This window comes from Corvus cornix, chromosome 18 (genome assembly GCF_000738735.6).
Source record: "Corvus cornix cornix isolate S_Up_H32 chromosome 18, ASM73873v5, whole genome shotgun sequence".
In the NCBI taxonomy this organism is placed as follows: domain Eukaryota; kingdom Metazoa; phylum Chordata; class Aves; order Passeriformes; family Corvidae; genus Corvus; species Corvus cornix.
The window spans coordinates 2,608,262-2,632,313 of record NC_046347.1 but is presented as its reverse complement, the minus strand read 5'-3'; positions in this window follow the sequence as shown (position 1 = coordinate 2,632,313).

The window sequence follows — 24,052 nt, the reverse complement described above, 5'->3', positions numbered from 1 at the left end:
AGCCATTTGTTTGGAGAATTCTCATCTTCCCCATGGACAGGTGCCATTTTGAGTGAAACCATCTCAAACAGCACACACAGCTCGCAGACCTTGCACAGCCACATGGCAAAGAAGAGACTTCAGAGTTCCCTAACAGAGTGGAGATTGCCAGACATTCATGAGCTGAGGGACAAGTGACGTCAGTAAATGTTCACAGCTGGCTGCTCATGGAAGCCTTGGAGGAGCTATGGAGCCTGGGACTTCCTTCGCAGGATCACAGAATCATTAAAGGCTGGAAAAGCCCTCCAAGATCATTGAGTCCAACCATTAACCTACACTGCCAGATTCACCACTAAATGGTGTCCCCAAGCACCACATCTACACATTTTTTGAACACTTCTAGGGCTGGTGATTCCGTGGGCAGCCTGTTCCAATGCTGCCCTTCTCACACCCCTCATTTCTATCAGGCTGGTGTTTGCATCTGAGGCAATTTCAGTGGGTAACACTCTTTGGCAAAGCACAACCAGCATGATGGCTTTTGTTGTCCTCTTGGATACCTGCTGGAGGATAACTCAGCTGTAATGGGATGAGCTAAGGTCTGGAGTGAGAGTCTTAAAGAGTTCAGGCTGTTTGGCTTGCTGAAAAGGAAGTTTGGTAGGTAATGGTGGGTAATTCCCTGCGCCAGGAGATGTGTAACAGAGGGAAGAAGATCTTAGTGGATGGGTGTTGAAGTTAGGTTGGAAAGATAACTGTGGAGCAACACAGTAATTACCCAGTGGAGAAGCTGACCAGGACTAGAGGGAAATTAATTCTAGCTCAGATACTTCACCTCAGACCTGGATGTCTTCCTGGAAGGGATGATCTAGTTCAGCTGTGTACGAGCTGGATAACATTACACACCAATGGGAAAAACAAACTGAAAAATGCTGTCCTGGATCTTTTCACACACTGGGCAGCTTTCCCTCGTGTTGCTGAGCTCACCACAGAAACAGTTATTTTACCTTTGAAAGGAGTTGCTCTGGGCTCTGCACCTTTTAAGTTACTTTAATGGCAATGAGGAGTGCTGGGTCTATACTTCAGTGGGGAGACCTGGTTACCTGTTGCAGGGCTTTTTCCTGGAAAACAAAATAATATTGGGACAACTGAAATGTTTCATTTTACCCCAACATTGTTCTTGGGTCCTGGGATTATTTGTCTTCTGTGTTCAACCATTTTTCTTTAAAACATGATTGGCAAAGAAAAATTTCACTTTGAAAAGAAACAGTGAAAAGCCTGGTTCTGAGAATTGGCAAAATGCTGGTTGTCAGGTCTGTGCTGGGTATCACCTTCTCTTTCCTCCAGCTGGAGCTGGAGGTGCTGCTGAAGCTCTCAGCACAGCCAAGGCAGTGATGCTCTCGAGGGATCTGGTGCCATGGTTTGTGTTGCAAACCATTCCAGGCTGCGGAGAGACTTGAGGTGTGTGGGCAGCCTGTGTGGCCATGCAGCTGCCATCAGTGCATCCAAGACTTGCCTCTGGTCTTTTCTGGTGGGAGCAAGCCCTGGGTTCGTGTGGCAGGACAATCTGCAGCCCGTGCTGCAGTGATGTGAGGCAGCAGAGCTGCACACACAAGACCAAAGGCCATTTCTGTGCATTGCGTGGTGTTCTACTCCTAAAAGGCAAGGTGGGATGGGGCATAAATCACAACCCAATAGCTATGGTAGAATGCTGTGTTTTCCCTCTTTCTCTTTGTGATATTCTCTCAGTTCATCAGCTTTATAGCTGGGGCTCTGTGCCTGATTCTCGCTCAAAGTTGCAGAGCTCTGTTAATGCCGGGCAGCTGCTGTGGCTGTCGTAGCAGTTCTGGGCTGCAGGTCAGCGTGAAGGGATTTGGATAGCACAGTTCCATCTGAGGGGCTGTCCTGTTAATTCTGCTTTATTGGATGACTCCTGGAAGCAGTTTTCCTGAGCTATCACAAGGGTTTGTAATAAATCTTAATGAGGTACCCCTGCTATGATTAATCATTTGCTTCTCTAGCAGGATCATGGCTTACATTCCCCAGGGAAGAGGAAAGGAGCCTCAAACGCTGCATCAGGGCAGTGTCAGTGGTTACCTAGCTGTTTACTATCCAGCCAGAAAATGTTGCAGCAGTCACCCCAAATCCCCAGGACGTGTCTGCTGTTTGTAAAAGTCAGTGTTTGCCGCCCAAGGCAAACAACTGCTTGTGAATGAGCTGCTTTGTTTTAAACCAAGCGGTTCTTCCCTCTCCCTGCCTCTCACATTATAAGGGATCCAGGAGGGATTTACAACCAAATCAAGAGAAAAGGTGACAGAGCCAGAGGTAAAACCCATCTGAGCAAACTCTGCTTTCACTGTGTTGGTATCAAATGGCTCTACCTGCGCCCTGTGGCCATTGGAGGACACAGAAAAGGCAGCAGCTGTCCTTTGTGGATCTCGAAATCTCAGCTAAAGCTGGCAACCAGAGCTGACCAGTTTCCCAAAGCTGTGTGACACACTGAGCCAGTCCTGCGCCTTTCCCACCTTCCCCTTCCTTTCCAGGTTACACGTTCTGGGTATTTTCTAATACCATTTTTGCTGTCATCAGTCAACAGACACATCCCAGTGTAGGAAGATTTCCAGCAGAGGAGGCATGGGAAGCACGAGGTAAATGAGCTTGGAGAAATCTCTGGGAACTGTGAGAAGTGCAAATTCACTCCATTCCTAATTTGCTTTTCGCTCAACAGAGATGGCAAAATTCATGGGTGTCAGTCACTGGTGTGATGGAAGACAGATCCTGTCAGAAACATGTCCATGAGGTCTGGTTGGCCAAGACAGGGTAATTCTTAAATCATTAATGCATGGTCCCTTGATTAATCACATGGTTTGTAACTGAGAGGTCCTAAAGGAGCAGATCTAAACCCTGTTGAAGTGTAGCTAAGTCTTTAATTGACTGCAGTAGACACTGAATCAAGTCTTGAAGGAGCTGTCAGTTTGGAACCCTCTGAAAGGGTGGTATAAGGGCTGTGCTGGTGAAATCCAGGTTGGATAAATCTCCAGCCAGAAGAGACTCAGCTGCAGTGATCTGCATTGCTTAGTTAAATGGAATCAAGACACAAAATTATCTTAACCTGGGCAATTTTATGTAATCCTATAAGTGGGTTAAACCTGTAGGATGGCAAAGATTCATCCCATTAAACTTGGGGACTTAGCTATGGCATCTAAGGTTGAGCGTCATTGCCCTCAGAAGTGGAGAGAGAGAGAGAGAGAGGAATGACCAGGGGATGATCTGAGCTTTAGTGGCCTCACTGCTCTGGTAGTTGAGAGTTGGGGTTTCTTTTTGGGGCCAATGCATGAAAATGTCCTGTCAGGCCTGGGAACCTGGTACCACCTCATGCTGCTGTTTCACACCTGTTTCATTTTTTGAGACAAACAAGCTGAAGCAGTTGCAGTAACACGCTGAAAGGAACAGGCAAATATTGCTCTTTCCTATGGAATAGTTCTCCATAACTGGTTCCTTGGGCACCAGGGGAGGAGCTCCTTTGGTGATACTGGAGCAGAACTTTAAGGTCGGGCTCAGGAACCTGGGGCAGATCAATGAGACCACGACAGAAGAAGCAAAGTGTGTCAGACCTAAGTCAGATCTACAGAATTTGTGTGGCAGAGCTGCTGCTGAGGCCAGCAGGCTCCAGCCTGAAACTTGCAGCCTCACCAATGGGAGTGGTAATATTCCCATCATCTTTCAGGGACAGCATTTTGCCTTCACGCTTTCTAGTGTGCAGCTGGATCTTTCCCAGTGATCCCATTAAGGCTCTTCAGGGAACTACAGGGAAATTATGTTAAGAAGATAATTACAGGGGAGCCTGGATGAAAAGGCAGGTCAAGAATAATTTGAAGAGTTGGGGAATGACTTCAGTCAGCTGAAGAGGTGTCATAAGGTCTCTACTGCCTCCAAGATGTTTCCTCACTGCCTTGGATGTAAATTCAGCTGCAGCTTTGTATATTCTCCTCTGTTTTTCACTAACTTCCTGGCACAGAAACCTCTCCTTGCTGTATGTATAGCAGGTACTGGCAGAGCTGGAGTTAGCTGAGAACAGTTGGATTATAGGATTTAGAGACAGATGGGACCTTTTCCATTCTGTTTTTTTTTTTTTTTTTATGATTAGCTCACAACATAACATGTGAGGCAGTCACGTATTTCATATTCACACAACAAATTATGCATCTCGTATGAAATAGCTCGTTTCCTTCTCTGAAATCGAGTATGAATTTCCATCTGGAATATGTAATGTGGTTTCCATATGTACAAACAGATACTTGTTACTGGTATCAAAGCAGAAAAGACGTTTTGGATGATAATGTGCTGTGGAAGTGTCTGCCCGGTGAATGCATGAGAGCTGTCAGGTGATTCACAAATCCTGTGGCAGAGACTGAGCTCGAGGGTGGGGTTTTGAGCACAGTAAGGTCTCTGATTTTCTGCTCAAGGATACAGAATTTCAGACCTCCCGTGCTGCAGTGGGCTGTAGTGTCTGAAGTCCAGTCTGCTCAGGCCTTATATGAGGAGGTCAAACCTCCTTTTCAGTATGGAAAATACTTGATTTCTCGTTTTCCAAAGCTCATCGTAGGTGGGTGCTGAGCACCTGCTTGTGCAGAGGTGATGAGTGTGTCCTGGACAGTGGGCTCAGGTCTGTGTTCTCAGCATTACCCTCCTGTGAGGAGCATCATCCCATCCTGGGCCAGCCCACCACGAGTGTCTGTCAGGAGCTGCTGTGGACTGGTGCTGTAGGACTGTTTTGGGCCTGTCTCATGTGGTGGGTTGACAGCCCTGATGTTTGGTGGTGTGATGGAGTGACCTTAGCTGGATGTCAGGTGCCCACCAAAGCTGCTCCATCCTCAGCTGGGCAGGGGACAGAAAATATAATAAAAAGCTTCTGAATCAGGATAAGGGCAGGAAGAGACCACTCAGCAACTGCCGTCAGGGGCAACACACTTGACATGGAGGAAATTATTTTAATTTGCTGCCAGTCAAATCAGAGTAGGGTAATGAGAAATAAACCCAAATCTAAAAGGCCTGCCCTCACATGTCCTTTCTTCCTGGCCTCAACTTCAGTCCCAAATTCTCTCATTCCTCCTGCTCCAGCAGCTCAGGGAGATGGGGGCTGTGGTCAGTCCATCACATGTTGCCTCTGCCACTCCTCTCTCCTGAGGGGGAGGACTCCTCACTGTCTTCTACTTCTCCAGCCCTGGGTTTCCTCCCACAGGAGACATTCCTCCATGGTCTGCTCCAATGGGGATTTTTCCATGGGGTGCAGTCCTTCAGGAACAGGGTGCTCCCTGTGGGTCCATTCCACAGGGTGCTGTCCTTTTGGGACAAGCTGCTCCACACGTGTCCCCTCCTTTGTGTCAGTCCTTCAGGAACAGGCTGCTCCAGCGTGGGTCCCCTACAGGAACACAAGTCCTGCTCCAGCATGGGCTTCCCCCAGGGGCACAGCCTTCTCTGGGCATTTACCTGCCCTGGCACGGGCTCCTGCAAGGGCTGCAGGTGGATCTCTGCTCCCCCATGGACTTGCATGGGCCGCAAGGGCACGGCTGCCTCACCATGGTCTTCCCCATGAGCTGCAGGGAAATCTCAGCTCCAGTGCCTGGAGCAGCTCCTGCCCCTTCTCCTGCACTGCCCTGGCTGTCTGCAGAGCTGTTCCTCTCACATATTCTCTTTCCTCCCCAGCTGCAATTCTGCAGGATTCTTTGTCCCTTCATAAATCCCTTATCCCAGAAGTGCTTCTGCTGTCCTTGATGGGCTCAGCCTTAGCCAGCTGGGCTTGGCTCCATCAGACATGGGGTCCATCCTGGAGCCAGCTGGGATTGGCTCAGTCGGACATGGGGGAAGCTTCCAGCAGCTTCTCAGAGAAGCCACTTCTGTAGCCCCCACACTACCAAACCCTTTCTAGGCAAGCCCAGCACAGGCACCTCAGTGAGACAGCGTCAGGGCTCAGGCTGGGGAGAGTTTCTGCTGCTCTTGCGGCTCAGACAGACAGTCTGGCCCTGCTGCAAGACAAAGGTGCCCCACCACTAATTTAACATCTTAGTTTCTGGTTAGTTTCCATTACACATAGAACATGTCACAGTTTTCACTTTTTGTTTTTAACTTTTCGTAGCCTCAAAGCCTGTTTCTGAAGGGTGACTGGATTATTTATTGCGCAGCGCAGTTTTTCGAGGAAATGGAAATGGCATCTGGCCACCAAATGGAGACCACCTTCCCCCTCCAGGTCTTTAAGAGAACATGACAGTAATTGAGCAATAATGAAATGTTTCAGGAGGAGTGTCGGAAAGTTCAGAGCGGTATGGGGGAGTTATAAATCTGGGCTGGTTTTGGCTTGAGGAAGAAATCCCGTTATAAACTTATTAGCTGCTGACACTGTGCTTCTCTCACCTTGCCCAAGATGCAAAGCTCACCTCAACACCGTCAACGCTGCCGTTCCCTTGCACCTGACTCGAGGTGCTGCTGTCTCAGGCACAGCTCTGCTTCCCGGGATCAGTAGCAAGGATCAAGCACATGCTCTGATGCATGTGATAGGCTGCAGCCAGGTCTCTGTATGTTGATCCTACTGGGATAAACCTTCTTCCCATTGAGCTGGGTTGCTCATTCCTGGAACAAGAACCTGGGCCAAACCTTTAGAGGTGCTATTTGTACGTCTCCATTTTGAAGTAATTTGTCTCAATGAAATATTGAAGCCTTGGATTCCATTTTCTTCAAGCTGGCTTTTGGGTGCCTAAATGGAGACTTTTATCCATCTTCAGGGTCCTTTGTTCATTATACTTTGTTCATTGTTTCTAATTTGTGACCCTCAGAAAAGATTGTCCTTTCTCTTTCCTCCTTCAAATGATTGGTGGGTTTAGAAATAAATCTGGAGTTTCAAACTCCAAGCTGGGAATCTTTTAGCACTGGAAAGTGTTTCTGACGTGTTAACTTCTACTCTTAGATTTCAATTAGTTGCCTCCAGATTTCAGCCCAAAATCTGATGATTTGTCTTAGGAAATTCTACAGGCTGTTGCTACGAACAGTGGTGGAAAATGGGGATTTTCAAGTGTTGATTGCTCTCTATTTTACCTTCCTCTCTCGGGGCTGGATGAAGGTGTGTGTTTCAATGGTTGGCAAAGGTGTCTGAGTGGTGGGTTTGTGATGGATACCCCACTCTGAGACCTTGAGGACAGACCTCACCTGAACAGAGACAATGATTTGCAGCACAGACATCCATGTCTGAGATGATTTCAAGGTCTCCATCACCCATGCAGAGAAATAAGTACATGGAAAGTAGGATTTACATGGTGGGAAAGTAGGATTTACATGGTGGGAAAGTAGGATTTACATGGTGGGAAAGTAGGATTTACATGATCTGCCCGGCTCAGTTGGAGAGGAGAATGCAAATATTGAATGCTGTTACCGAAACAATTATTTCTGATGAGATGTGGGAACCTCATCAGCCAAGGTTTGTAGCTGGATTCGTTTTTTACATCTGTTGTCATTTCTTGATCCACATGAAAGACAGCTTGTAGTGGATGTTGACCAGAGTATTTTTGTTAGTATGTAAAATGGCTGATTAAAACTTACATACCTGAGTGCTTTGCAATCCATCAAATCCATGGTCCTATCAAGGAATGAAACCAGGAAATAAAATATTATGGTTCATCTCTTCCAAACCTGTACTTGGGCACCCTGCATTCAGGCAAAATAACTCAGAAACATGTCAGGAGTCTAAAAATACTGGTCTGACTGAAATATCTTTTCTTCCTCTGGCGTTGTGAATCCTGTGAACTCCCGTTTCACCAAACAGTGGTTACAAAATAAGCTAAGTGTCTTTTGGAGTGAGCTGTGGAGGGACCACACATTTAATTAATAGTGGTTACATATGTCTAAATAAATTTCTGCAAAAAGTAACATTTTTAAGGAGATCTCATGATAAAATTGCTGTGGAGGCAAAGTTAGGGTTTCCCAGTTTCACATTTAATTAACTCAGTCTGACTTTTATAGGGCTTTGTGTTATGCATTTTGGTCTTCAGTAAACAAATAGCAGAAAATTAAAGCAGAGCAACTGCCAATGAGCAGTAAATTTAATTGAAAAATAATGAGTTGCCATGGGGTTCCGTAGGGTTCTGCAAAGATAACGTTATTTATCTTGGAAAAGCTCCACTTGCATTTGTCAGGATGTGATATATATGTAAGTGGAACAAAAGGGAAAAATACGACATTAGATAGGAAAGGGCTAAGGCCATATTCCTCATCCTGAATTTGGGGCTGGAGTTTGGTGGAGTGAAAAACTGATTTCCTGCGCTCTGTGGCAGCCAAGTGCAATTTCCATTCGATGCATTGCTAAGTGAAATGTGGTGTCAGGAAGAGAAGTGACTGGAATTTGTAAGGTCCAGGTGAGCAGGAAGGAAGATGACCATCAATATCACAGGAGGGGAGGAACGTGTGAAACGGTCTCGGTTCTAATGGTGAAACAAAAGCCTGGATCTGAATGCTCTCTCTGCTTTTCACATCTGTTTCAAGGGAAATTGAGCGTCTGGAAAGCAGCAGAACGAGCCCTCTGACAAAGGTGCTGAATTAAGACGGCAATAAGATGTCTTAATCTTGGGTTAAAAAGACACATTTGTACCCCTGGGTTTGTTCCTCTTTGTGAAACACTTGAAATTCCGAGTGATTGAGCAGCTGGGTTGTGAGCAGCAGAAGCAGTTTGAACTCGTTCACTGACAGCGTTCATCCCCCTGGCAGAGCGAGCGGAGTTACTCCGGGTTTTCAGCGGAGTAGCAGATCCCAAGCCCGAGGGTCCTGCCTGTGGGAGAAGAGGGTGTCCTGGGCATCCCACTCAGCTGGACGAGCCCCCTTTCACCCTGCACACCTTCCTTTGTCTGCACACGTGGGAAATGTGATGTGCAGCAGCTCCTTTTTCGCAACATCTGGTTTCCAAGCCCATCGTTTCCCAGCACTTCCCGCCATGCGGCAAAAGCCACCTTATTTACAGCCTTCCCTTTTGGAGGGCCCACCAGACCCCAAATTTGGCTGACATTTGCAGGTTCCTGCTTTTCATTTCAACCCATTCTTGCTTTATTTTTAGCTGTTATAAAATGACACATGTTTCCATCTTTTAGGTAATGAGATGCTTTCCACTTAATTCAATCACTAGTTAATTTGATCCTCTATTTAATTTGTTCCAAACGTCTGGAAGCAAAGTCCCGTGTCTTAAGTATATGTATATATTACATATATAGCTTCCACCCTTTGCTCTGATCATTCTCCTTCCTCTAAACAAGCCTTATAATTCAATCTTAGGCTACTGAAACTTGCCATTTAATTAATAAGAAAAGCCCAAATCAAAGTGAGCTAGAAGGAAAAGGTTTAAGGAATGAATCCTGGTCATAAAAGATGACTGGGACTTAAAGTTGCATCATGGCTGATAATTCTGCTATAGGTTATCAAATCCATGGCAGTGAATTAATGGGAGCAAAATCTTTCAGGAAAATGTTAAGAATAAATGTGAACAGCCACTTGGTGGAACATAAACCCAGAAATATGGTGTAGCAAAGTTTTATCTGTCACCCCAAGCCTTTGGAACTCAGAAATCAGATGGTGAGGGGATAACACTGCTGCAGTCTGTGCTAAATCTGTGTTGTCTTCAGTGCTGTCAGGAGCACCCACCAGCACTCCATAAAGCTTTCACTTCCATCCCCAACAGACCCCTGAAAAACCCTCACCCCTCCTCTGTAATCAAACACTCAGCCCTCAGCCTCGGTGCTGACTTTTCTGGCTTTAGGATCACCAGCTCAACCCACCTGAGTGTCACACCCCGCTAGTGTTTGGGACTGGATCCACTTCCAGCTGGCAGAGCTGTGTGTGTGCAGGAAGAGATGCCCAGCCCAGCTTCCTGGCCACAAGATGAGCAGTTTCCAGTATGTTGCTCCTGTGATCACCTGATGGGGTGTGCAAAGGCCAGGAAGACCAGACACAATGGAAACCTGGGGGTTTCCAGCCCTTGGGCCAGGTGGGTTTGGGCCATGGGGTGCATTTTCACACATCCCGCTTGGAGCACCAGGATGCAGGAATCCTTTCAATGCGTGCCCACATTAGTCTGCCAGGAAGTCACCCAGAATCTCACCATGGAACTCCCTTATTTTCATGGTGCCTTTCTGGGATCACTGGGTGTGTGCCTGGGTGTGAGCTTGGCTGTGTGTCCCAGCCTGAGCCATCACAAGTGTCGGGATGCCCCTGCGAGGTGCCAGCTTGCAGAGTGCTGGGGGTGGAGGAGGCAATGCCCCTGGGAGACACATTCCCAAGGCAGGAGCCCAGCTTTTGGCTATTCTCCTTTGGGAGGTGAAGGCAAATGAAAGCCAAGCCAGCCAGCACCTCCACGAGCTCCAGGAGCTGTGCCCTCCCCATCTCTCTACTGTAAGACCATGAGGAGCAGGCCCTTCACTGAAGAGGCACAAAGGTTGTGTGAGGTCTGTTGGTGGTTTTCAGAGCTGGAAAAGAGCCATGGGTATGGCTGTAGCAGGGCTCCTTGTCCAGATGCTGCTGCTGCTGCTGGCAAAATTTTCCCTACACGCAGTTTTGGGTAGCTTTCCTCTGCCTTTGGTCGTGTCCAGCTGTGGCTGGAGTCCCCACAATGGGGGAGAACCTGCAGCGGGGCAGGAAGGGGTGGAATGCTTCAGGGATGATTGCAATGCCAGGACATGGAGAATTGGAGGTTACAATTAAGAAGAAACCACCCAAAAGCCAAGGGGAGACGCGGGGAGGTACCAAACCCACGATCTGCTCAGCAAGCAGTGAGATGGGTTGGCTGGGATTCAGTTCCCCCACGAGATGGAGACAGTGCTGCTGGTTTTGATTACTTTCCAACTGTGGTGTAGGAACAATTTGTCTTAATAAACTGTGAGGAATAATGCAAGGGGACAGAGCCCTCGAGACGGCGTGAGGGCTTTTATGGGAGCCATGGGATGAATATTAACAAACAGATCGTGTTGTTATTGCTTGCTATTGCTTCGTGACCTGGGCTTCACAGCCATTTGTGGCCTGCATGCCCCAAACTCTGGGCTGATGCCTTCTGATTTCCATGGACCAGTTTCTTTTATGATGTCTCATTTATGTGATGGGGATCTGTTGCTGTGCCAACGTGTGGAGGTGAGCTGAGCCTCACACCAAGCAGTCACCTGGGGCAGTGTGCTGATAGCATGAGCATCAGCATAAGGAAACTGCTCACCGGGGGAAGAAGCTTTTTTCCTCCTTCACAGAATTAAAAACATTATTTATGCTGCCTTCAGCTCTGTTGCTGCTTTCCTGAAGCAAAATGCTTCAGCCTTCCTCCTGTACCACTGTCCCATGGATGGGATGATAGCATCAGGACAGCTCAGGATGTCCTTGAGAGTTCAATCTCAAGAGCACAGACCACAATGACTGGACAAGAGGGAATGGCTTCAAACTGAAAGAGAGTAGATTTAGATTAGATGTTAGGAAGAAATTTTTCCCTGTGAGGGTAGTGAGGCCCTGGCATAGGTTGCTGAGAGAAGCTGTGGCTTCCCCACCCCTGGAAGTGTCCAAGGCCAGGATGGATGAGTCTTGGAGCACCCTGGGATAGCAGAAGGTGTCCCAGCCCATGGCAGGGGGTGGAACAAGGTGTTCTTCATTGTGCCTTCCAACCCAAACCATTCCATGAGTCTGTGATAACTGCAGACACTGCTCTCCTCAGCGGTCTTGGCCACATCACTTCATCAGTGTGGTGTGGGGCTGTTTTTTGTTGTGCCATGCACAGACAAGCCCAGGGACGTTTTGTTCTGGATATTTTAATGCAGCTGACAGGAGACTGGGCTATGATGCACTTCAATACAACAAGTAACTGGAGAGGCATAAGATCAATGTCAAAGATTGCCAGCAGTGAAGGGAATTGTGCTAAGAAATGCCTGTGGATAGCAGCACTTTAGGGCCTTTATTTACAGCAGTGTGTGGTAGCAGTACCAACAAGCATGCTCTCGTCTGGCCTGCCTTTACCACAGCTTAGGTGAGTTTGTTTTTGTGAACATATGCTGTGTTCCCAAGGATCACAAAGGAACTGCCACCCTGCTGAGCTGCTCAGGCAGCTGCTGTTGCAGGAGATTGGACACCCCAGTGTGGTCCAGGGACTCATTCCAGATCCAACATCACCCCATGGGGCTCTCCACCACAAATTCAGTAGGTGCAGAGAGAGACCCATCATGCTCTGAGAGAGTGACCCTCTCTCCTGTCATCTCTCCTGCTCATCTCTCCTGTCTTCCAGACCTGCCTCAACTGCTTTCACCTGCATCTAAATCTCCCTCCTCTTCCCACCCTGGTGGAAAGCAAACCTAATAGAAAAAGCAGTGCTAATGATCATGACCCCAGTACTATTTTATTTCCAATTGGCAGCTCATGCAAGCAGCCCTATTTTCTGTTCTAATAGGAAACTTTATGATGTACCAAATTGCCCTGTAACAGCCTGTGCTGAGTTGCCTCCTGAAAGGTAAATGAGTTTGAAATTTTATGATCGGTTACTACGACTTTTTTGCGTATTCCATAAAAAGGAGAGGGTGGGATGCATTAAAGGGACCCTAAGGTTGCAAAATGAAGCTGCTGGGAGCCAGATGGTGCCTTTGGAGGGCTGCAGGTGGGAGCAGTGCTGGCCACAGCTGCCTGGTCTTGGCTGGTGGCTGCGTCCCCTTCTCGTGCTGGCTGTCACCTCCCCGGTGAACAGACCTGCTCCACCTGAGGACTCACCTGGCTGCTGATGAGTGGGAAGGACGGCTTGGCAGGGACAAAAGAGAGGGGCTTGGGGCCTCAAAGCCCGGGTGTCACCCTACAGGTCATGGAGTGCCATCTCCTGGCTTGATGGGAGTTAACTGGGACTCTCACAGCTTGGTACCATCCATAGGGAATCCAGGCAGGTGCTCCTGCTGCCTCTAGGCTGGAGTCTAGGTCAGGGAATTATCCAGAGGCTGGCAGCAGCAGGATATGGGACAGTTTAACCCAGAGCTGCTGTCTGTGCTGGTTAGGGAGAGCTCGTTAGTAAGTAAGGGTTTTTTGTTAATTAGAGTAGCTGAGTCCTCACACAACCTGACCTGGGAGCAGCAGGACTCTGGGAAGTCCTGTTAGCATTTTCCAAGGTGTTTTGCAGTGGAGAAGCATGGAATGTGATCCAGGGAGGGATCAGGCAGGAACCTTTCCATGGGCAGCAGGACATCAACTTTATTTTAGTTGAAATTAGGTGTCTGAATATTTTTCTGGCTTTTCATGATGGTGGCTGCAAAGACCAAACTTCCGTTGTCTTGGTATTTGTGTGATTTGTGGGTTTTGGAGCTGGACCTGGCTGGTGAACTGGAGACTTGGAAGAACTTCAGCAGGAAAGGTGAGGTCCTACCTCTTAACTGTTTGTCCTGCCCCAGTACAGTAAGGGCTGATGTTCCTCATTGAGTTGCTGTCCTGTGTTGCTCCAAACCAGGTGGTTTCCACCACTTCCTGTAGCCATGACATTTCCATCAGCTGATGTTGACTCTGATAAACCTGTCAGCGAAACAGGGAGCCATTTATGTAAAAAAAAAAAATTTAAACTCAGTCCAGTTTTTAAATTTTTTCACTGTGCATATTTTTTCAGTAATTAAAAATTGTCTGAAGAATCTGCAGGATCTCTCATTAATTATTTTAACAGAAAAAGGAGATCTGCAATGGTAAAGAAAAAAAATGGGTTTTTGTGAGAAATTGATCATCCACTTTCCACTGAAGTGCTTGGTAAAACCCTGTGATAAAAAACACTGCAGAGAGCTTTGCAATAACATTTTCTCTTTGGCTGAACAAATGAAATTTAAAGATGCCTATCTTTACTATCAAAAGCTGTGCATAGATGGTGACCATCATCGCTGATTTCTGTGTGTTTAAGAATGTGATTTTCATGATGGTGATGATGATAACGACGATGACGATGATGATGATTGTTTTTCCTGGAACACAGCTCCAGAGCTGGGCAGCCCAACTGGTACCCTCTGCTCCACTCCCTGCCCACCTTGCCTGTGCACCATGAGAGCAGCGAGCTCCAGGACAGCTCTCCAATCATTTGAATAAAGGGAGTTTTAATGGAGCTGCAGATGTACTTACAGGGCTGTTGCTGCTGTCTAGCAGCAAACCAGACTCCTGGTGCACTTTGTGGTACAGATGCAGGACAGCTGGGTACCTGGTTTTTATTGGGCACTGCTTTTGGTGGCCCTGGGTGCTGGGGCAGTCCCTGGGCTGAGTTATATTGGGGTGGCACTGGCTGGTGCATGGGTGCAGGATGGGGTGGAAATTGGAGCCTGTGGTTTATTCAGAAGGTCTCTGAGAGGTGGCTGAGAAGTGCCAGCTCTGGTTCCCAAGGGTCCCCAGCTCTGCTTGGCAAGGTTTTGGGGTGGCAAGTTGGAAAGTGACAGGCTCCTTCTGCCCATGCATCTGACTAATCCCAAAAGAGCTCATGGAAACCAGTTCTCCCTGGAGAAATGGATGATCCATTTCAGCATGTCTGGTTTGAAAATCCCACCAGCCCACATCTGCCTGACTCACCTCAGTGGTTTTGGGAGATGTGGGAATCCTCCTTCACCTTCTTTAGAGAGAGCCTTCTACAGATCTGAGGGGTGCTCTCCTCCTCCAGGGAGACCAGAGGAATCTCACAGCAGAAAGAAATAAAAAGCAGATCCTCAGACTTTTAAAATTTAGCCCTGAGAGTGATGAAAGAAAGGTCAATGATTCTTTTGGATTCTCTTCCTGTCCAACTTCCGGAGACAAGATTACTTGCTCTTTCCCTGTGGGGAGGGCAGAACTGAACATCAGGTGCTCTGACATGATTGGGCAATTAGCCACCCTGGCCTGGCTGTGCAGGGCCAGTGCCCATCCTGCTGCAGTGATAGCTGAGCAGCTCCTGAGGCAGATCTCCTGGCAGGGAGCTGGAGTGGAGCAGAGCCCTGCACGCCCAGAGATGACTTTGCCCACTCTTAACTCATCTCTTGCCTTAGTCCTTCACACCTACAAACACCCTGCTTTGGTTTCTTTTAAAGCTGTCTGCTTATTATACGTGGATGAAATCTGGTCATGCTGTACCCTTTATTAGTCCAAAACTGAGGTCAGGCAGGTTGGATTTCTTTCCTGAGTGCTTTTATAATATTTGTGTTAGCTGGGCAGCTAAGTGCTGTCAGATGTAGCGTCAATGGAGCTTGCTGCTGTTGAAATTTTTATGGTTTCATGCATTTTACAGCATCACTTGTCAGACTCCAGCAATCATGATGTCACCTGTAGTGGAATATATAAATTTGAACAGAGGAGACTGGAGCTAGGGGAGTTCTTCAGTAATCTGGGTTCCTTTCTCCCCTCCTCCTCCTCCTCCGGTGGGGAGGCTTGGGAGGTCTTAAGACATGGCAAAAGAAAAGGAGCAGACATCTCCTGCCCTGGATGTTCTGCGTGATCTGGGCAAAATCACTGCCTTCACTCTGTCTGCGGTTTCCCTACCGCCTCTTTGTTTTCTGGCTGTGTCTCTGGGGATGTGGCCTCCTGTGCTCATCCCGAGATGTGTGAAAGGCTCAGTCAGCACTGGGGAGGCTCCAGTGGCTGTGTTGAAGGCTGGTACCCCGTGTGTGAGATGGAGAAGCAGGAGAAGCAGGTGCTGTGGGGCTGGCAGGGATTGGCAGGGATGGATGGAAGGAAGGAAGGAAGGAAGGCTGGCTGGCTTTCCTGGGCAAGTGTTTAAACATTCCTGAAGGGACCAGGAGATGGGACTGTTTCTGTGTGAATAAGCACAGGCTGCACGTTGGTGCCTTCTGATGGTGAGCTCATTGTCTCACCGTGCCCAGCTCTCCCCTCCCAGGCAGGGTTTGGTCTCAGCCCAACTTTAATGTCATTGCAGCTTGGATTTACTGTTTACAACAACGTTACTCAGTGAGATTTGGTGAAGGGAGCATGATGAGTGTGAGTTGGTCCAAAGCTTAGCAGAGGTGTGAGCTGCATGGTGGAGGGAAGGAGGACATGTTCTGCTTGTGGCGTTGGGCACTGGGATGGGTCATATTCTCAGATTGCCCACAGTCTTCACTCTCCACTGGAAGAGGGGTTCAGAAATGCCTGAAAAGATTCAACCACAGGTCACACAGCAGCTTTGCTCTGCTCTGCTCTGCATTTTTAGAAGCAGGGCAATGTGTTTTACCCTGGCTCTCCCTGCTCAGTGAAAACACTCCCTTAATTACATATCAAACCAGCAATAAGATGTGGCTTAGCAACCCCAGATGAAGACATGGAGCCCTACTGCTGAGCTGTAAACCCTCAGTAAAAATGGCTTAAGAACAGACTGATTGGGTTTTAAGAGCTCTGTAACTGATACACATCTTACGGTATCGTTGGGCCTCAATAAATCTGTTTCCAATAATCACTATTTACTGAGGTTTCGCAGCTATGCCAGAGGTACGTATCTGTTACCTTGAGGTCCAGCCTCAATAAATGTGTTTTTAATAATCAATTGGTACTTCAATAACAAACAATAATTGCTTTATTATATATGAATTTGAACAAGTTCTGCATTTCGGTTGTACTGAAATCACTGTCTATTTTTATTCTTTTCTTACTCTGAAGGAGCTTTTACTGACCAGCGATCGGTACTAGTGTGCACCAAATGTTACTGCTCCTTATGAAGCACTGCTGACTTCACCTGATTTATAAGTCATGGAAATATTTCAGTGCTTTTTTTCTGCCCCAAACTAAGCAGTCTGTCAGTAGCTTCCAAGCAATCTTTGTAGGAGGAGTGCTGCAGTCCCTCTTATGGATCATTAACTGGGAATGAACTTGGGGCCTTCAGATGTGAACACACTGCCTGCTGCCATACGACCCAGCAAGCCAACACTTTTAGTTGACAGTACAAATAATAGAGGAATGGGACTCTAATCTTACAGAAAAAAGCAATAACTGAAGAGGAAAGTTGATTTCTTGCAATGCCATTGAGGAAGCTTCATTTTTCCCAGGGCCTCTGTCTCAACTCAGGTCTTCAGAGCCTGGTGCTCCAATGGCTTGGACATCTCTGCTCACCTGCCCTGACTGCCCTCCCTGTGGTGGGCACTGCTCTCTAAGTGCTCAGCAGGACTGGAGAGGGCTGCAGGGATGGCCTGTGCTTCGCTGGCCACTCCAGGCTGCTCCCCAGACTGTGGTGCTCTGTGCAGAAGAGGGCTTTTGGTTTAGAAATATGAGGTTTGTCTCCTTCCCATACGTATCTAAGGCAAGTTTTCTTTCCAGGGCTGCAGTAGGATTCTGCAGAGTGTGGTGACTTACCTCTGGACTTCGAGGAGCCAGTGCTGACCAGGAGGTGAGGATTCACATCACTCTACCCAAACACCCAGTTAGTTCATCTTGCATCTTAAATCTTCTCTAATCTGAGATCTTTACAGCCTCGTGTACCACCATGCTTGGAAATTTTTGCACTCCCGAGGCACAGCAGCCGATTGCTCCTGTACCTGCATGGCAGAGAAACAGGCACTGCTCCTTCAGCACCTTCTACCTTGATTTCACTTGAGCAAAGCTTTGAATCCCAGTCCCATCCCCACCTTCTCAAACATCCTTTCAGCGTTGCGTCAGACCATACTCCTCTCCCTGAAATGGGGGAGGCATCTACGCTCTCCATCCACCCGCCCAGGGCTGGCAGTGGCTCTGGGGTGGGATGAGTGTTTTTCCACCCCACACAGCTCACCCCAGGGGGCAAGGGAGGGAGCGTGGTGCCGGCACAGCCCCGCGGGTGCCAGATGCCTTTGAGCGACGGGAGCCGCGTGTGCGCGTCTGCGTCCCCCGCGTGCGGCGAATGCCACATCCAATTAAGGCACTTCAAGCCATAGCAGGAGCAGAGTTTGATGTCTCTAATTAGTCTGGTCAAAGGCAGGAATTCCCTTCTGCTGGGTGAGTCTGCTCCCATGACAAGAAGATTAGTGGCCTCAGCTTGTGATTGTGGAGCTCAGAGTTTTCCACCCCGCTTTAAGTCATTTGCAATTTTCCGTTCCTCATGGTGGTGGTTTTGAGGGGCTGGTTTCGTTCCAGGAAGGCAGGGGTCAAAGCGTTTTGGTGAAAGGCAGGGAACCCTGTCCCTGGTGCCTGTTTGCTCACTCCTGGACTACCTCTGGGCTAGTCTGGACGTAACAGGGAGCCTAGGAGTGCACCAGGACCTCCCTGGGGAGTGCTAGCACTGATGGTGGTGTCTGGTGGGCATCAGCTGGCCCACAGTGCTGGGAGGTGCAGCATTCAGCACACTGAGGGACAGAAATCATAGAATCACACAATGGTTTGGGTTGGAAGGGACCTTAAAGATCATCTTGTTCCAAAACCCTTGCCAAGAGTAGGGACACCTTTCTTCAGACTGCTTTGTTCCTAGCCCCGTCCAACCTCACCTTGAGCCTGAGATGTGTCACCTCCTTTCAGCTGTCTGCAGGAGGGTTATTGCTGGTAAAGCTGCTGGCAGATGGTTGCCTTCAAGCAGTCCCATGTTGCCATTTGCCTCTGCTCCTGATAAATCCTGTTCAACCAGCTCTCTGTCTTCAGGGTTATAAACACTGTGGTCAGAGCTAAGCTCCAGCACTGTGGTGCCAGAGACCCACTGGGAGCTGCTCTGGGCTCCTGCTGTCTGCTGCTGTTGCCTGACAGCTCTTTCTGCCTGTGGTGAACGTGGATAAAGTCTTGAATACCTGTGCTGTGGTTTTTGAGAGGTCTAAAATGTCTAAAATGTCCATTTCTGTAATTGAAAATCCCCACTCTACCTTTCTAGTTTATTTTTTCTTATGAACTTCAAGATGTCTTACGCCATTGTATGCCACTGCATTACTGAAGTTAATGTGGCAGAGGGAAAGTGTCTTACTTCCGTATTTTGTCTCTTTTTTCTGCCCTTTTGGTTTAAACTAAGCTCTATAGGGGCTTGAGGATATTGTCTCTTTGTCAGAGCTGTAGAAAGGCTTTTGTGTCTGACTGCTTGTCTATTGCCTCAGCTGAGGACAATATTCCTCCCTTGACTCTTTGTTATCCTGAGATTTTCTTCTGCCGCAGCAAAACTGCGAAACTTTTGACTTAAATGGATCTTCTTCTTGGGAACTTAATGCTAGCTTTTTTGAAGAGCAAGTCCTAGGCTTGAAAGGTTCTCCACAGTATCTCACAGATCTACATCAAGGCAAATCAAAGGTCTCATTAGCAAAGCATATTCTGGACAACTGTGAATAAGAATAAGTTGTTTGGGAGTACACTAAATGCTGTGGAAACTTGTGAGAACTAGAGATGCTTGGGGTACTGCTGTCAGACTGGAATTCTGTATCAGAGACAAAACCATCACTTGACAGACCAGAAATCTTAAAATCTAAGAAATTCTTGGAGTTTTGGGACCTGGATCTCAGCTGGTAGAAGCATAGATCACTGAGACAGGTAAGATCTTTCTCAAAACCACTCAGGTGAGATAAACACAGGCTGCAGCTTTAAGTGAAATCTCAGGAAGCAAATTGCCAGGCTGGTTCTGTGCTCAGAGCTGGCTGGTGCAATGGGTCAGTGTCTCTGGAGACTCTCATTGTGGTTATTTTGGGGTAGTTCATAATTCAAACCCCAAGTTCTCAAGCTGGGAGTTCTCACATGACCCCGGGGTCCTGCCATGGGCAGGGAGGGGACATAACCATGGTGGTGACTGATCCTTCCTGCCTGCAAGGGCAGCTCTGTCCGTAATAGTCAGGATCCAAGATTTAAACTCAGGCAGGATGAAAAATTTTTGGAGGCTGGCAGTTTTCCAAGTCCCCCCTCCTGTAGATACTACCCCTCATGAAGACCACTGTGATGTGCTGTGTCCTTGGGTTGGAACAGTATTTTCCCAGCAGATGACTCCGTGCTGCGCCTGGGATGCAGCGATTAACGAGGCAGATCTGCATGAAGGGTATCCATGCAGGGAATCACACAGGGGCTGTTGGCTGGGAAGGGGCTGTGCTGGAGAGGAGAAGGAGGTGGTGAAACCCAGCTCAAGGATCCAGCCATCACCAGGGCCCAGTATTTAGTTAGGTGCAGCCCAGCTTGTGTGTGGAACCTTCCTGTTATCTTACCTTAAATAAAGCTTTAGTGGGACGTGTCTGAAAGGAAGGTCCTGGCTCAGGCACCACGAAAGGGAAGTTTATTTAAGTAATTACCAATGAGGCAGTGGGTGCCTCCTGAGAATTAGTGACTTCTGGGCTCGGTGGCCTCTGCCCAGTCCTCAGGAAATGTCCCAGGCTGGCAGCCTGGTGGTGCGTGGAGAGGTGCAGGTGATGCAGGGTGTGGTGGGGGTGGGTGACGCTGGTTCTGATGGCTCCTGGGAGGGTGGGTTAGCAGAGCAGAGCACAGATTTTTCACAGCCTCAAGGGAATTCCTCAGCTTGTTTAACTGCAGTGACTGTGAGCTGAGTTCCCAAAAGGTCTTTGGAAAGCTCAGCTTTAATATCCTCTGCCCTGGTCAGAGGGAGGTAACCTCAGTTCTTCCCCAGCCCCTGAACTCCTGGGAACCCACACTGGTGTCCTGAAGCAGAGGATTTGGCTTGATTGTCCTGAGACTAATCTTGTTTGGTTCCAGAGCTTGTTTTGTGTCTCTTGCAGCCTTGTAGAGTTTACTTTGTTTTGTTCCTATTCCTTTTTCAGTCCTGTCTGAAAAATCACTGAGCTTTCTAGTACTGTAATAGCCATCATTAATAATAATACCTTTAAATTACTCTAGTTAGTCTTTTTAAAGCATTTTCCTGACCATCTTCTTTGCTAATTGCCCTTCTCCAGTGCCCTGAGGAAACCTGCATTTTCTAGAAGTTCTGAAGGGAAGGACAAGGGACTTGGCTCTGATAGTTATACATTTTTCCTAAGCAGCCACTGTCAGCTGGTGGAGAAGAAATACAATTTTTAGGGCCCTATTTGTGCCCAGAATGGGGAGATAAAAGCCCCAGAACACTGCTAACCAAGTCAGGAAACACCTAAGCCTGAGATGGGAGGTCAGAGCCAGCTCCTGCAAAGGGTCTGCGGGTCAGTCCCTGCCTCACATCTGCTTGAGGAAGGGGCCAAGTGGAGCAGCAACTGCACTTCGCTGTGCTCCCATCATGCAGAAGGATCTCAGAGCCCAGACTGGCCAGAGTGGGGCATTGCACAGGCATGTGAGAGGGAAGAGACCTGTTGGGAGCTTGGCATGGGTGACCCTGGAGGTGTGGGTGGAGGGCAGGGAACTGGGAGCATGGGAACGGTGAGGTGTGCCCCAGGCTTGATTCAGAGCAGGAGGATTTGGAGAAGTTCTTTCCTGTAGCCCATAGAGCTGTATGAATCCCCTTTCATCTCTCCACACATGCAGAGGCTGTTCCAGCTGCTCCACTAATGGCTTTTTAACCCCAGACATAAACCTAGAAACCCCTCAGTCCTGTGTCACTCTAATCTGTCCCAGTCACAAAAATTAGCAAATTATTCTGGGCTTTTCAGACCATCGAAAAGTCATCTGCTGTTCCTCCCCTCTCCAGTGCTGCTTGAGGCCAGGTGCCCTGCCACCTGCTTGGTTAAATAATGATGGCAATGCCATGAAGTGGCTGAGATGGGGTGTCCACAGCCAGAACTTGGGTGGAGGAAGGGTTCTCCTGTTTAAGGTCCATCTCAGCCGTGTGTCCTCAGCAGTGCTACTCAAGGACATCAGCACAGTTCAAAAGCAACTGTCAAAAGCCCTCCAGACCTGGACCCTTGAGGTGAGGTGGCACTCAGAGAGTCAGTCTGGGCAGGCAGATCTGGGAAAGGTTTGCTGGTGGAGCCCAGCTTATGTTTCACTTGCAGGTGTTAGAAACCAAGGAATTTCTGTGACACTTTAAGTGAAAAATGACCATTTTCTGATAAAGCCTAATGAAAATTTCCAGCTAACTCTAAACCCAGGTTTTCCTTTCATGCAGACCCTTTTTCCCCAGCCTGTCTCCTCCTTGGCTGTGCCCAGCCAGCAGCCTGCAGGATGCTGAGCACTGAAGCGGAGGAGTTGTAAGTGATCAGGGCGCCCTAAATGCCAGGAGCAGATGCAATAAAGGACTGTTCCTTTCCACTTGAAATGCCTGTTGCATTTGCCAGGCAGCCAACACTGTAAATTCATTCTGACTATTTAAAAAGACCTTTTAAAGCTTTTGAATGGTTTCTGGCTTATTCTGTAGCAATAAAACCACAGTGCCTGAGAGTCAGACGTTCAGGACCTTACCAAGTAACTAAATCCAGGATACTTGGGAGCATTGTGAAGCTCTTAGGAACAAGATAATTATACTGGCCCTTATCCTGTTGTTTGCCTGCTCATAATCACTGTCCTGGGCTCAGTCTGGTGGCATTTGGGATTACTATGGAACAAAGAAATAGGGCAGGGGTTTGCAAAATGGGAATCCCACCTGCTGGGGGGTGCTGGAACAATTGTGTGAAGAAAACAGGGAAAGAAGGGAAGTGAGGTGGTGAATTTTCCTTCTTATCCTGCTGCACAAAACTCACAAAGGAGATCAAACGTGGCTTGTCTTGCCTGGTTGTGTAAGGGCAGATTTCACCCAGGAACCTGTGACAGTGTGGGCTCCAAATCCTGATTCTCTTGACCTGGGAGTGGTCCTTGTTCCCTGAGGAATTCAGCTGTGAGACCCTGAGGAAAGAAGAGCTCAGCAGCTCTGGTGGGAGCTTGCAAGGCTCAGTTGAGGCTCCACAGCGTGGTTCTGCCTTTCTCTGGCATGCCTCACCCTGGGAGCTCTGGTGACAGGCTGGTGGTCACAGAGGTCATCCAGGTGCCTTGCTGGGAGGTGGTTTTCTTCCAAGTGCATGCCTGCCATGGGACCCAGCTTGCCAGATGGCTCCCTGGCATCCGATCAGGGTTTTTCCATGCAGCGGGGAAGAATGTAGTTGTGAAGGCTGATAAATGGTCTGTGAAGATTGGTCTGATACTGTTTTGGTCTTCTGGGAATGAGGACCTCATTGCAGATCAAATGTCTGATCTTTAGACTGGCATAAATCAACATAACTCTACCAAAGTTAATGGACTTGTGCTGATTTACACCAGCTGAATTCATACCATCAAAAATCATTCATTTGCTCTGTCTCTTCTCCATTCCCCCCCCCCCCCCGGATTAGAAATGAAGTCTATAAAGCTGATATGGTCCCTGCAGCAGCATAACTTCCACAGAGTGTTTGCTTGAAGAGGTTAAAAGACCTATAAACTGCTTTACATTCTCTAATAATAAAATGCAGATGCAAAGGGGAAGGATTTGATGGTCAATTAATACAGAAACCATCCAGTGCTCTGCATAGATCCTGCTCCTTGGCTTTGAAATACTATGCCCAATTAAAACCTTACCCAGAACTATACCAAGATTAAAAAAGTAATAATAATCTGCAGCACTCTAGGTAGCATGCTGCAGTTTTCAGGGTGCCTCTGAGCTATGCCTCATAAACTCTTGGATAAGATTTGTCTGGGTGTTTCCAACTGCAGCTGCTCCTGGAGAAAAGCTGTGAAGCAGCATTCAGCAGGCAAAGCTAGAGAGAGAGTTATTCTATGGAGGAAAAGAGGAAGGGGGTAAGGAAAGTGTTGGCAATCCCTTGTGCATTCTTCTGAAAGGAAAAGAAAACGATGGTTCCTGTAAATGTTCTGCCCTTCAGCTGGGTTCTCCCGAGGGTGCTGGGCTAGGCAGTGCCCCCAGAGTGGCTCTGGTTTTGGGATGGATGGGCTGACACAGCCTCAGCACATCCCAGTAACTTACTCTGCAGCTGGGTTGAGTATCACTTGCTCCAGATCCCAGGGATGATGGCATTGGTGACCTGTCAGGGTGTCCCCGCATGTGATGGCCACTCCAAGGGGACAGTGCAGTCTACCCACAGACATTATTTGGTGGAGCAGTAACGTGGATGGCATCTGGATTTAATAGTCCAGAAGGTGGAATCAAAGCCCTTCTCTTTCAGCAGTCCACACCAGAAGCAAGAGCTGGAAGGGTGGGAGGTAGTTTGGGCAGGGAGGAGCACCCACAGTAATTAATCAGCGTAACAGCCATCCCCTTCTTGGCTCCAGAGTTTCTCGCTGATAAAAGACACCAATA